This window comes from Bos javanicus, chromosome 26 (assembly GCF_032452875.1).
Source record: "Bos javanicus breed banteng chromosome 26, ARS-OSU_banteng_1.0, whole genome shotgun sequence".
Taxonomy (NCBI): Eukaryota; Metazoa; Chordata; class Mammalia; order Artiodactyla; family Bovidae; genus Bos; species Bos javanicus.
In genome coordinates, this window is record NC_083893.1 from 34,762,944 (window position 1) to 34,775,933 (window position 12,990).

Here is a 12,990-nt window from a genome sequence, read left to right on the forward strand (position 1 = left end):
AGCTCTCCAGCAAACCCCTTAATCCCCATTTTACCTCCTTCCCTTGGAACTTTGCTTAGGCAAGCCCCAAAATTGGAATAGAGAAAGGAACTGATCTCATATATAAAATGTAGAGTTATACCAGCCAGACTAAAGCATGTGTGAGTAAATCCATATGGAATGCTAACAGACAGACAGACAGACACACAGGGGCACTTTTTTTTTTTTTTTTTTTTTCAAAAAAGGCAGTGATACAAGAAAAATGGTCTCTGTAACAGAGCATTCTATAGCAGTTCCCAAAGACCTATGTGTATTCTTACTATATCAGAATCACCAGAAGTACTGGTTTAAAATACAAGTATTTGAGCCCTGCACAAGATTTACTGAATCTCTGAAAAGGGACTTTTCCCCTTCCCCCAGTAGCAATGGATGGCTACTCAGCTACCTTATAAGGAGAAGTGGGCATGGTTCACTGCAAGATTTTGGTTTTTCCTAGTAAACTTTAGTCTGTTTACTGAAAACAATTTTCTTAAGATGCAATTCACATACCATACAATTTACCCATTTAAAGTGCACAGTTCAGTGGCTTTCATCTGAGCTGTGCTTTCATCTCCCTAATCAATGTTAGAACATTTTTGTTAACTCTCAAAGAAACCCTCCTTCCCATAGCCATCATCCCAACTGCCCCACCCCTACTCCCAGCCTTAGACAACTACAAACCTGCTTTCTGGCTCTATGGATTGTCTACTCTGGACGTTTTGTGTAAGTGGAATCATACAGCACGTGGTAACTGAGTAACCCTGGCAGGTTTGGGGCCAGAGCAGGTTTGCTGCAGGCAACAGAGGCATCTTCCCCACTCAATACGTGTGTTTCTCCTCCAAACAGGTGTTGTGCTTGTGCTCAGTCGTTCAGTCATGTCTGACTCTTTGCAACCCATTTGGAATGTAGTCTGCTAGGCTCCTCTGTCCATGGGGTTATCCAAGCAAGAATACTGGAGTGGGTTGCCATTTCCTACTCCAAGGGATCTTCCTGGCTCAGTGAATGGACACGTGTCTCCTGCATTGCAGGCGTATTCTTTACTGCTGAGCCATCAGTTCAGTTCAGTTCAGTCGCTCAGTCGTGTCCGACTCTTTGCGACCCCATGAACAGCAGCATGCCAGGCCTCCCTGTCCATGACCAACTCCCGGAGTTCACCCAAACTCATGTGCATCGAGTCGGTGACGCTATTCAACCATCTCATCCTCTGTCGTCCCCTTCTCCTCCTGCCCCCAATCCCTCCCAGCATCAGGGTCTTTTCCAATGAGTCAAATCTTCGCATGAGGTGGCCAAAGTATTGGAGTTTCAGCTTCACCATCAGTCCTTCCATTGAACACCCAGGATTGGTCTCCTTTAGGATGGACTAGCTGGATCTTCTTGCAGTCCAAAGGACTCGCAAGAGTCTTCTCCAGCACCATAGCTCAAAAGCATCAATTCTTCGGCAGCCCAAATAGGCGTTGAGTATGTATTTAAAGAACATTTGCTTGAAGGAGGTCAAACGGTCAGTCTTCCCAGGACCCCTGCAGGTGCAGCCCTGGATCACAAGTAGTCACCAGGGCCCTCTATGCACTGAACACGGAAGGAAAGCTCCCACCCATTTGCCCAGGCCCAGCTGGGCAACTGAATACCTGAAGGGTTTGTTTAAAACACAGAATCCCGTGTCCTTTCTCTGGGATCCAGGTATCTGTAGGGGCTTTCCAGGTGGCACTAGTGGTAAAGAACCCATCTGCCGATGCAGGAGACACAAGATACACAGGTTTTATCCCTGGGTCGGGGAAGATCCCCTGGAGGAGGGCATGGCGGCCCACTTCAGTTCCCTTGCCTGGAGAAAATCATGGACCGATGAGCCTGGCAGGCTACGGTCCATGGAGTCGCAAAAGTTGGACATGACTGAAATGACTTAGCACGCACGCAAACCAGGTATCTGTAATTTAAGAAAGTGATTAAGTGGTGATTAAGTGGTGATTCTGAGTGAAGAGCATGAGACAAGCATTCAGGAAGCACTAGAAAAGCCTCTGCTTCAGAGACAAGATAAAAGCTTCCTCTTCTTCCTTTCTTTGCTGAAGCTGCAACAGGGGCTTGGCTTCTGCACAAGGCCAGCTCCGTTATTATAGGGAAATTCCATTCTTCCAGAGACCGGGAGAAACTTTCAAGTGTAAAAATAACAGAAATCCCCGGAAACAATTTCAAACTGCTGAGAGGCTGGACATGGCTGATCTAGAGGAGAATGGCTCAGGGACTTCAGATAATCACGGTGCCCTAACCAATGTGGGCGTTTAGTGAGGCAAATACGCCTGCAAGCTCTCCTCAGCCTCCCAGCTCTCCTTCCTGGGCCTGAAGCTCATTTTCTCAGTGAGCAGAAATACTTCCGTAGCCCAGTCCCTTTTTAAAACCTTGATTTACAGAAGCCTCCCTGCAAATAAATACAGGTTGATTACAAGGTCACAGCCTCTGGAGAGCTTTCCAAAAGCCTTCCAAGGTAAGGCAGAGAAACTGGAACAACACTTGGGAAAGAAACTTCTGTTGGGACTTCCTTGGTGGTCTAGTGGTTAAGATCGTGCCTTCAAATGCAAGGGGGGCAGGTTTGATCCCTGGTCAGGGAACTAAGATTCCATGTTCCCCAACTAAGAAGCCAAAAAAAAACAACAACAACCAAAAACATAAAACAGAAGCAATATTATAACAACTTCAATAAAGAGTAAAAACAATCCACATAAAAAAAATTTTTGGAAAACAAAAAGAATCTTTGTTGCTTGTCTATCATCTGCCCATGAGCTGAGATGCTGTTTAGTATGCGTCTCCTCACCATCACCCTGTAAGGTACACAGGGTTTTTTAAGTTTCTTTTTGTAGGTAAAGAGAGGAGATTCAGAGAAGTTGAGAGATTTGCCCAAGATTACCCTTCAGGCTTTGTTCTGGGCTTTGCCCTAGATCTCCAAGCTCCTGGGCTTACCACGTTGCCTCCCCCAATAAATATTTTAGAGATGCCTGCCAGGATGTAAGAGACTTCAGAGACTTTTGTCCCTACTGTTTAGCCAGAGAGGCTGGGTTTACAGAGCCACTAATTCAGCCTGACAGGTAGGTCCTCGTTGTCTGCCGAGCCTCAAAAATGAGGAAGAGCTACACATTTCAAGGATGACTAGCCTGATGGTTCTCCCTGAATGCCCATTCTAGGGCATCTCAGAGCTCTGCTAGACACACACACACACACACACACACACACACACACACATATACACACATGCAGAGTTCTCTCTTCATCTCCCTCCCTCTTGGGGAAGCCAAACATGACCTGGTTTATTTGTAGGTTTACTTAGCCCGGGTGGCCAATCTATTTCAAAGACAGTCAAAACCTAGTTATTAAATCATACTTGTGAGCATGTGCATGGGCATGTGTGTGTGTGTCTGTGTATGTAATTTGCTTGCTTGTCATCTCTTTGCTTTAATGAGGCCACATGCGGTCCTTCCTGTTTGGCCTGACATGAGCAGAGAGTTCGGGCTTGCTGACCCGAATCAGTACCATGTGTGGCCGTGTGCACACGTCAGCTGACCAGGGAGCCGAACAGATGCTCACAGGCTTTCTCTGAGCAGCCTTCACCGGGCGGCCACTACTCACCGCCTCCTGGGAGCCTGAAAACCTCCAGCAGGAACCTCAGGGAGGCACCTCTAAGTGAAGGAGGAGGCATTTCAGGTCCTTTCACAGGACAAGAGGAGGCCTCCTGGTTGAAGAATCTAGTCTGTGCCACAGGCTTTGCTGGCATTATCTCCATCCCTACAACCCCACATGGTGCACACTCCATCATGCAGATGGAGACACAGGCTCAGGATACAGACATAAAATAAACTCTTACAAAACAGTTGTGGTTGTTCAGTCACTAAGTCGTATCTGACTCTTTGCGACCCGTGAACTGCAGCACACCAAGCTTCCCTATCCTTCACCATCTCCTGGAGCTTGCTCAAATACTTCATGCCCACAGAGTCAGTGATGCCATCCAACCATCTCATCCTCTCTCGCCCCCTTCTCCTCTTGCCCTCACTCTTTCCCAGCATCTGGATCTTTTCCAGTGAGTCAGCTCTTTGCATCAGGTACCCAAAGTATTGAAGCTTCATCTTCCATCCAGTCCTTTCAATGCATATTCAGGGTTGATTTTGTTTAGGATTGACTGGTTTGATGTCCTTGCATTCCGAGGGACTCTCAAGAGTCTTCCCCAGCACCACAGTTCAAAAGCATCAATTCTTCAGCACTCAGAACTAATGTGCAACTCTAACATCTGAACATGACTGCCGGAAAAACCATAGCTTTGACTAGATGGACCTTGTTGGCAAAGGGATGTGTCTGCTTTTTAATAGGCTGTCTAGGTGTGTCATAGCTTCTTCTAAGGAGCAAGTAAGGATCACAAAAGACATGCCAAGAAGAGCTGTGGTGGTATTAGTGTTTCGAAGGAAGATTTGGTCTGCAGGTCAGGAGACACCTCCTGAGTAAGTCATGTTGAAGCCAGAGCCAGAAGGATACAGAGACATAGGGGTAGTGAAGGTAAGTCAGGGATGGGGAGAAAAGTGCGGTCCAGGAGAAGGACCAGGCAGTGTGAAAGTATTTCAACAGAGCGGAGCATTGGAGTCACTTAAAAAGGTCAGAGACACATGATAAAGTAAGGAGGAGAGTTGAGAGATTGGGAGGGAAAGCAGGAGCCAGACTGGGGAAGGGCTTGGAGGCTAAGGATTTTGGGTCATTTTGTGATATGACAGGGTTCAATCATTTCTATAAATGACACCTAGAACTGCAAGACATTCTATCACATTCTTCCTATGGGGAAATATTCCAAGTTGCACAAATCAATTTTCTAAGGGACTTCTGGAATACAACCAACTAATTGATAAGATACGTGGGGCTCTACCAATTGTTTTAATCCTCATTTTTTAAATATCTTTGTATCTTCTCATCAGTAACAGGCAAATTTGGCCTTGGAATATGGAATGAAGCAGGGCAAAGACTAATAGAGTTTTGCCAAGAAAATGCACTGGTCATAACAAACACCCTCTTCCAACAACACAAGAGAAGACTCTATACATGGACATCACCAGATGGTCAACACCTAAATCAGATTGATTATATTCTTTGCAGCCAAAGATGGAGAAGCTCTATACAGTCAGCAAAAACAAGACCAGGAGCTGACTGTGGCTCAGACCATGAACTCCTTATTGCCAAATTCAGTCTTAAATTGAAGAAAGTAGGGAAAACCACTAGACCATTCAGGTATCAGATCAGATCAGATCAGATCAGTCGTTCAGTTGTGTCCGACTCTTTGCGACCCCATGAATTGCAGCACACCAGGCCTCCCTGTCCATCACCAACTCCCGGAGTTCACTCAGACTCACGTCCATCGAGTCCAAATCAAATCCCTTATCATTATACAGTGGAAGTGAGAAATAGATTTAAGGGCCTAGATCTGATAGATAGAGTGCCTGATGAACTATGGACAGAGGTTCGTGACATTGTACAGGAGACAGGGATCAAGACCATCCCCATGGAAAAAAAATGCAAAAAAGCAAAATGGGTCTGGGGCGGCCTTACAAATAGCTGTGAAAAGAAGAGAAGCGAAAAGCAAAGGAGAAAAGGAAAGATATAAACATCTGAATGCAGAGTTCCAAAGAATAGCAAGAAGAGATAAGAAAGCCTTCTTCAACGATCAATGCAAAGAAATAGAGGAAAACAACAGAAGGGGAAAGACTAGGGATCTCTTCAAGAAAATCAGAGATACCAAAGGAACATTTCATGCAAAGATGGGCTCGATAAAGGACAGAAATGGTATCGACCTAACAGAAGCAGAAGATATTAAGAAGAGATGGCAAGAATACACAGAAGAACTGGACAAAAAAGAGCTTCATGACCCAGATAATCACAATGGTGTGATCACTCACCTAGAGCCAGACATCCTGGAATGTGAAGTCAAGTGGGCCTTAGAAAGCATCACTATGAACAAAGCTAGTGGAGGTGATGGAATTCCAGTTGAGCTATTTCAAATCCTGAAAGATGATGCTGTGAAAGTGCTGCACTCAATATGCCAGCAAATTTGGAAAACTCAGCAGTGGCCACAGGACTGGAAAAGGTCAGTTCTCATTCCAATCCCAAAGAAAGGCAATGCCAAAGAATGCTCAAACTACTGCACAATTGCACTCATCTCACACGCTAGTAAAGTAATGCTCAAAATTCTCCAACCCAGGCTTCAGCAGTATGTGAACTGTGAACTTCCTGATATTCAAACTGGTTTTAGAAAAGGCAGAGGAACCAGAGATCAAATTGCCAACATCCACTGGATCATGGAAAAAGCAAGAGAGTTCCAGAAAAACATCTATTTCTGCTTTATTGACTATGCCAAAGCCTTTGACTGTGTGGATCACAATCAACTGTGGAAAATTCTGAAAGAGATGGGAATACCAGAGCACCTGATCTGCCTCTTGAGAAATCTGTATGCAGGTCAGGAAGCAACAGTTAGAACTGGACATGGAACAACAGACTGGTTCCAAATAGGAAAGGAATATGTCAAGGCTGCACATTGTCACCCTGCTTATTTAACTTATATGCACAGTACATCATGAGAAACGCTGGGCTGGAAGAAGCACAAGCTGGAATCAAGATTGCTGGGAGAAATATCAATAACCTCAGATATGCAGATGACACCACCCTTATGGCAGAAAATGAAGAGGAACTAAAAAGCCTCTTGATGAAAGTGAAAGTGGGGAGTGAAAAGTTGGCTTAAAGCTCAACATTCAGAAAATGAAGATCATAGCATCTGGTCCCATCACTTCATGGGGAATAGATGGGAAAACAGTGGAAACAGTGTCAGACTTTATTTTTCTGGGCTCCAAAATCACTGCAGATGGTGACTGCAGCCATGAAATTAAAAGATGCTTACTCCTTGGAAGGAAAGTTATGACCAATCTAGATAGCATATTCAAAAGCAGAGACATTACTTTGCCAACAAAGGTCTGTCTAGTCAAGGCTATGGTTTTTCCTGTGGTCATGTATGGATGTGAGAGTTGGACTGTGAAGAAAGCTGAGCGCCGTAGAATTGATGCTTTTGAACTGTGGTGTTGGAGAAGACTCTTGAGAGTCCCTTGGACTGCAAGGAGATCCAACTAGTCCATTCTGAAGGAGATGAGCCCTGGGATTTCTTTGGAAGGAATGATGCTAAAGCTGAAACTCCAGTACTTTGGCCACCTCATGCAAAGAGTTGACTCATTGGAAAAGACTCTGATGCTGGGAGGGATTGGGGGCAAGAGGAGAAGGGGATTACAGAGGATGAGATGACTGGATGGCATCACTGACTGGATGGACGTGAGTCTGAGTGAACTGTGGGAGTTGGTGATGGACAGGGAGGCCTGGCGTGCTGCGATTCATGGGGTCGCAAAGAGTCGGACATGACTGAGCGACTGATCTGATCTGATCTTCTCATCTACATCATAAATTCCTTGAATTCAAAGATATCATGCATTTTAGAACGCTCCCTCCCCAACACATACCTTTATGGCCCTAATTATTTGCTATTAGAAGGAACAACTTTTGCTTACACCTTTATTTAAGAGTAAAAAAAGATAGGGCATCTGATTGGTTTGTACTGAAGGAATATAAATGCAATATTCCATTCCAGTTTAAAATGATACACAATAGATTTTCTTATATCACAGATTAAATCATGCTTCCCTCATAAAAGGTGTGATTAGACAGCAAGAGTCCAGTTTTCCATCCTTCACACACAAAGATCCATTTGATTTTGATTCATTATGTATGACGTAATATGTCCATCTCACAATGTGATCTTCCAAAAATGAATTAATGTCCTGCCACATCCTTGAGGTTGCAGTGGGGATTGAATTGGATACATGAGGTTGCAAGTGTCAGAAACTCAACTTGAATTAGCTCAAGAAAATGGCTGATTGATGGGAAGGTTCATGAAATGATGAGGAGGGCCAGGGAGTAGAACTTGAGTAAAGATGGTGCCTTCCACTTGGTTAGGATGGTCCCATCCCAAGAGAAAGGAGATATTCCCTGGACAACATGTTAATGGTAGACACCTATTGTTTAAACTCTGAAACTTGTTCAATAATGTCATAAGAATACAGTTATTGTGATAAAAAAAAAAAAAAGAAGACGACTATGGCTTTTGAGGGTCAGGAAAAACTAATGTAAACCACTAATCTGCAACTGTGAAGAAGGCAATGGCAGCCCACTCCAGTGCTCTCGCCTGGAAAATCCCACAGATGGAGGAGCCTGGTGGGCTGCAGTCCATGGGGTCGCTAAGAGTCGGACACGACTGAGCGATTTCACTTTCACTTTTCACTTTCATGCATTGGAGAAGGAAATGGGAACCCACTCCAGTGTTCTTGCCTGGAGAATCCCAGGGACGGGGGAGCCTGGTGGGCTGCCATCTATGGGGTTGAACAGAGTCGGACACAACTGAAGTGACTTAGCAGCAGCAGCAGCAATCTGCAACTGATTAGTGCTGAGACCTTAGCAAAGAGCATAACTCTCTGAACCTGTTTTGCTTCAGCTGAAAAAAATGACCATTTAAGCATTTAATGAGAATGTGTATAAAAGAACGCAGTACAGTGCCAAACACTTACTAAGCCCTTAGATGTTAGCCCGTTCTCTCTTCATTCATTAGGGAAAAAGGATTAAACACCTGCATTAAATGACTCAGCATCTGTAAAGTACAAGGACAGTACCTGATGCATAGCAAGAACTCAGTAAATGTAGCTGCAATTATCATCATTTGGATGATGGTTTCCGTTTCACTGTAAGAATATCCTTAAATGAATGGTTTCCCATCCTGCCTACTTTCCTGGGGAAACAAACATGAAAAGATGGTGACTTTTTTCTCTACGCTCTTTTTATCTTAATGCTAGGAATTGTTCTTGCTCTGCCGTACCCAGCAGACTTTGGACACTTAGTCAATATTAATTCATGATGTTGGTGTTCGGTGTGCCAGCTCTTTGACACGAAGAATTTTTGTGCCAACAAAGCAAGGTAGAATTAAGCAGCTGCGCTGTAAGCTTGTCTCAGATGTGATCACCATATGCTTTGTTCATATTCCCCACGCTGTTTACGCCACTCAGTTAGGCCAGTTTCGTTGCCTTTACTGATTATATCGATGTAGCCTCAAGTCCCTTCAGGGATAAACCTTCCCCTGCCTTTTTTTCCTTCTGTATCTGTGTCTTGTAGTAACAAGACCAGCTTGTGTGCATACTAAGTTGCTTCAGTCATGTCTGACTCTTCACAATTCCTGGGACTGTAGCCCACCAGGCTCCTCTGTCCATAGGATTCTAGAAGCAAGAATACTGGAGTGGGTTGCTATGCCCTCCTTCAGGGGATCGTCCTGACCTAGAGATCGAACCATGTCTCTTATGTCTCCTGCATTGGCAGGTGGGTTCTTTACCACTCACGCCTCCTGGGAAGCCCCAGCAAGACCAGTCTCTCCCTCAGCTGGGACCCGAATACAACCTGCAGCAAAGAGTAAAGCGGAATCACCAGGTTTTACTATCATGCTGCATTAAGCATCCTGGGGCTTCATCTGTTCTTACGGGTTTTGAAGAAAACCTTCCCAGCAACATAAAAGGATGGCATGGATGTGGTTCCATAAAAGAGGCTTCTGAATTGAAGACGACAATCTTCTTGATGGGAGTGGCATTGTACAAAGCATCTTAGCGTCTCTTGCAGTGATCAAATATTAATAACAACCATAATAGGAGGAACAGCCAACACTTAGTAAGTGCTTGCAGATACAAGACATTATTCTAAGCAGATGTGTAGAATAATGCCTCAATTATTCAATTTTAATTAATTATTATTAATTAATTTTGTCCTCAGTTATTTAATTTTCAAAACTACTTCGAGGGATGGTTACTATTATTACTCTCATTTTACAGACGAGGAAACTGAACACCAAGAGTTTAAGTAACTTGCTGAAGGTCAGCCCGCTATTACTGGGGTGGTCCTGATTTGCCAACATCAGCCAGATGCTTCAGAGTTGGTGATAGTAAATGCTCAGTAAACACTTACTAGCTGCTTTTTCGGAGAAGGCAATGGCACCCCACTCCGGTACTTTTGCCTAGAAAATCCCATGGACGGAGGAGCCTGGAAGGCTGCAGTCCATGGGGTCGCTAGAGTCGGACACTACTGAGTGACTTCACTTTCAGTTTTCACTTTCATGCGTTGGAGAAGGAAATGGCAACCCACTCCAGAGTTCTTGCCTGGAGAATCCCAGGGACGGGGGAGCCTGGTGGGCTGCCGTCTATGGGTCGCAGAGTCGGACACGACTGAAGCGACTTAGCAGCAGCAGCAGCTGCTTTTAAATTTTGTTTTTATTTGTACAGTGTTCTTTTAAATGTTCTCTTTAAAAAAAAAAAAAAGAAAGAAAAGAAATATTTATTGAATATCTACAGTAGTCCAAACAAAGCATTAGGTGTTAGCATATGCATTACCTCATTTACTTTTCGAATAACCCTATGAAGCAGATGCTGTTTTCTCTGTTTTTACACATGGGGACTCCAAGGATGAGAGAAGTAAAGAATTGTCTTAAGACTGTACGGTTAGTAAGTGGAAAGATGGGATTTGAATCTTCATAAATCTGTTTGACCTGAAGGCCATAATTCCATGCATTTCCTATAGCTGCCAGCTTTCTACCACAGATGGAAACCACAGAGTCGTTTTCTGTTCTTTTGAGGTATATTTACCAGATGAAGTAGATACTTTTATATATGTGCACATTTGCCAGGATTGTTATATTGTACGAATATTGACCAAAACATCCACAGGCACCACAATACTCAAAAAGCAGCTCCTTTCCAAGATGGAGCACAACTGCAACCACAAATAACAAGACCAATAATTGCAGTATTTTTCATTTTTACATTATAATTTCATTAATAATAGGCACCTTACAATTTTATGATGCTTACTATGTGCCTGATATTGTTCCAAGCATTTCACATGTATTAAATCATTGACTCCTCACTCAAAACCTATGAAGTAGGTCTGTTATTACTTCTGTTTTATAATGGGAAACTGAGGCACAGAGAGTCAAGCACCCAGCCCAGAGTCACCCTGTTAGGAAGTGATGGAATCAGACCCAAACCTAGGTAGTGGGGATCCAGAGTCTGGGCTCTCAGCTGTGCCAGTGCCCTGAGATGCCTCTCACTAATTATTGCAGAAATGGTATCAATAGATCAATTCTTCTCCGCATACTTGAAGCAATGGGGTTAATAGGAGAATTAATCATGTGTATTACCTGACCTAATATGTGTATTGAATTTGCTAAATATATATTTATCAAGCATTTACATATATGTGACATAGCACGGAGGATGTAGCACCTGACTCCGAAGAGCTGAAATAAACAAATCAGCAAATACATCAATACACCAAGTGAAAAAGGACTGCAATAGACCTACGGCAGCTGTTGACACTTTCCATCTCTTTGCCACCCGACCCGAAGTCAAACCTGATGCCCAGGAGACAGAGGTTTCTTGCCCTCTGATTTCTGCTTAAGTATAATACCTCTGGGCAGATACTGGAATGAGGGAGGAGACAGAGAGAAGTTAGGGTACTATTCACCAACACCTCAGCCTTGCTGAGCCTCAGTTCTAGCAGAGATTTTGATTCTTCCAGGGCTTCAATTTCTGTTGCTGACTCCTCTTCTGCGGCCCCAGCTCTCGAAAGGATGTCCCATTCCCTCTCTTTGCTTTTTTAGGTTCTGGGGCGGGAGTGGCTCCCAGATGCTTCGTCATCCCTTGTGGGTTCTCTTGACTCTTGAGTGTATGTCTGTTTCTGGCAGGGATCCTGACTGATATAAGTGTAAGCAGAGGAGGTTGTGGGGGAGGGTCAGGAAGGATGTCTTACCTAGACTTGGGCGGAGGGGAGGCTGCTGAAAGGCAGTGAAATCTAAGATGACTTTCAAAGGAGGAGCAGGAATTATCCAGATGGGGAAAGGAGAATGGGCAAGGGAATGCTCAGAGGAAAACAAAGCAGCTGGTCCTCAAATGCGACAAAGGAACATTTGTCCTACACCTGTCCTTGCATGTGTGCATGCTGTTGTTCAGTCACGTCTGACTCTTTGCAACCCCATGGACTGTAGCCCACCTTCTTAGCAAAATACACTGCAATTAGTGGCAAATACTTGGAAAAAAAAAATTCAGTCCTGATGAGGAGCCGTGAGACAGGCACTTTCTCATACTGTGCCCCTATTCCTGTTCTTTGGTGGTTATGGATGTCAAGCACCACCATTGCTGCCTTCTTGTCCATTTTGTACCAAAGAATGTCATTCTTTACTGGTTATCTCCGTAACTCCTTGTGGGTCAAGCTCCCTTGTCTGCCCCTTCTATAGAGTTAGTCTTTACAGTAATCACGGCCTGGCTTCTGGTGGGTAAACACTACTCAGTTCAGTCGCTCAGTCGTGTCCGACTCTTTGCGACCCCATGAATCGCAGCACGAGAGGCCTCCCTGTCCATCACCAACTCCCAGAGTTCACTCAGACTCACGTCCATCGAGTCAGTAGTCTAAATTATTTTGAGGCCCATCATCCCTATGGATATTAACAAACCCAACTTTAAGGCCATCTTTTCAACCATCAGAGAAGTGTCATCACTGAGCTTGCTGGAATTCTGGCTCCTCTCACCAGCACATTCCTAAAAACCTTTAGTAAAGGGCATGTCATTGGGCTCTCTGAGGATCAGAATGTTTTGATGGGTCTTCCAGCCTCATATTAAATATCCATTTCAATATGCTTACTCCTCTTAGCTAGCAGTCTTTATCCAGCATCTGTCAGGGCATCCCAGGCATTTCCACTTTTCTGAGAGTTGGCTATTGCTTTTGCCAGGCTCCCAGCAGTTTGGAAGGGCACTAAGTTCTTCTTCCAATGCTTTTGAATGCAAAAGCATTGAGTTCAGAGAACTTCCAGGTTATAGATTCATGGTTTTGACT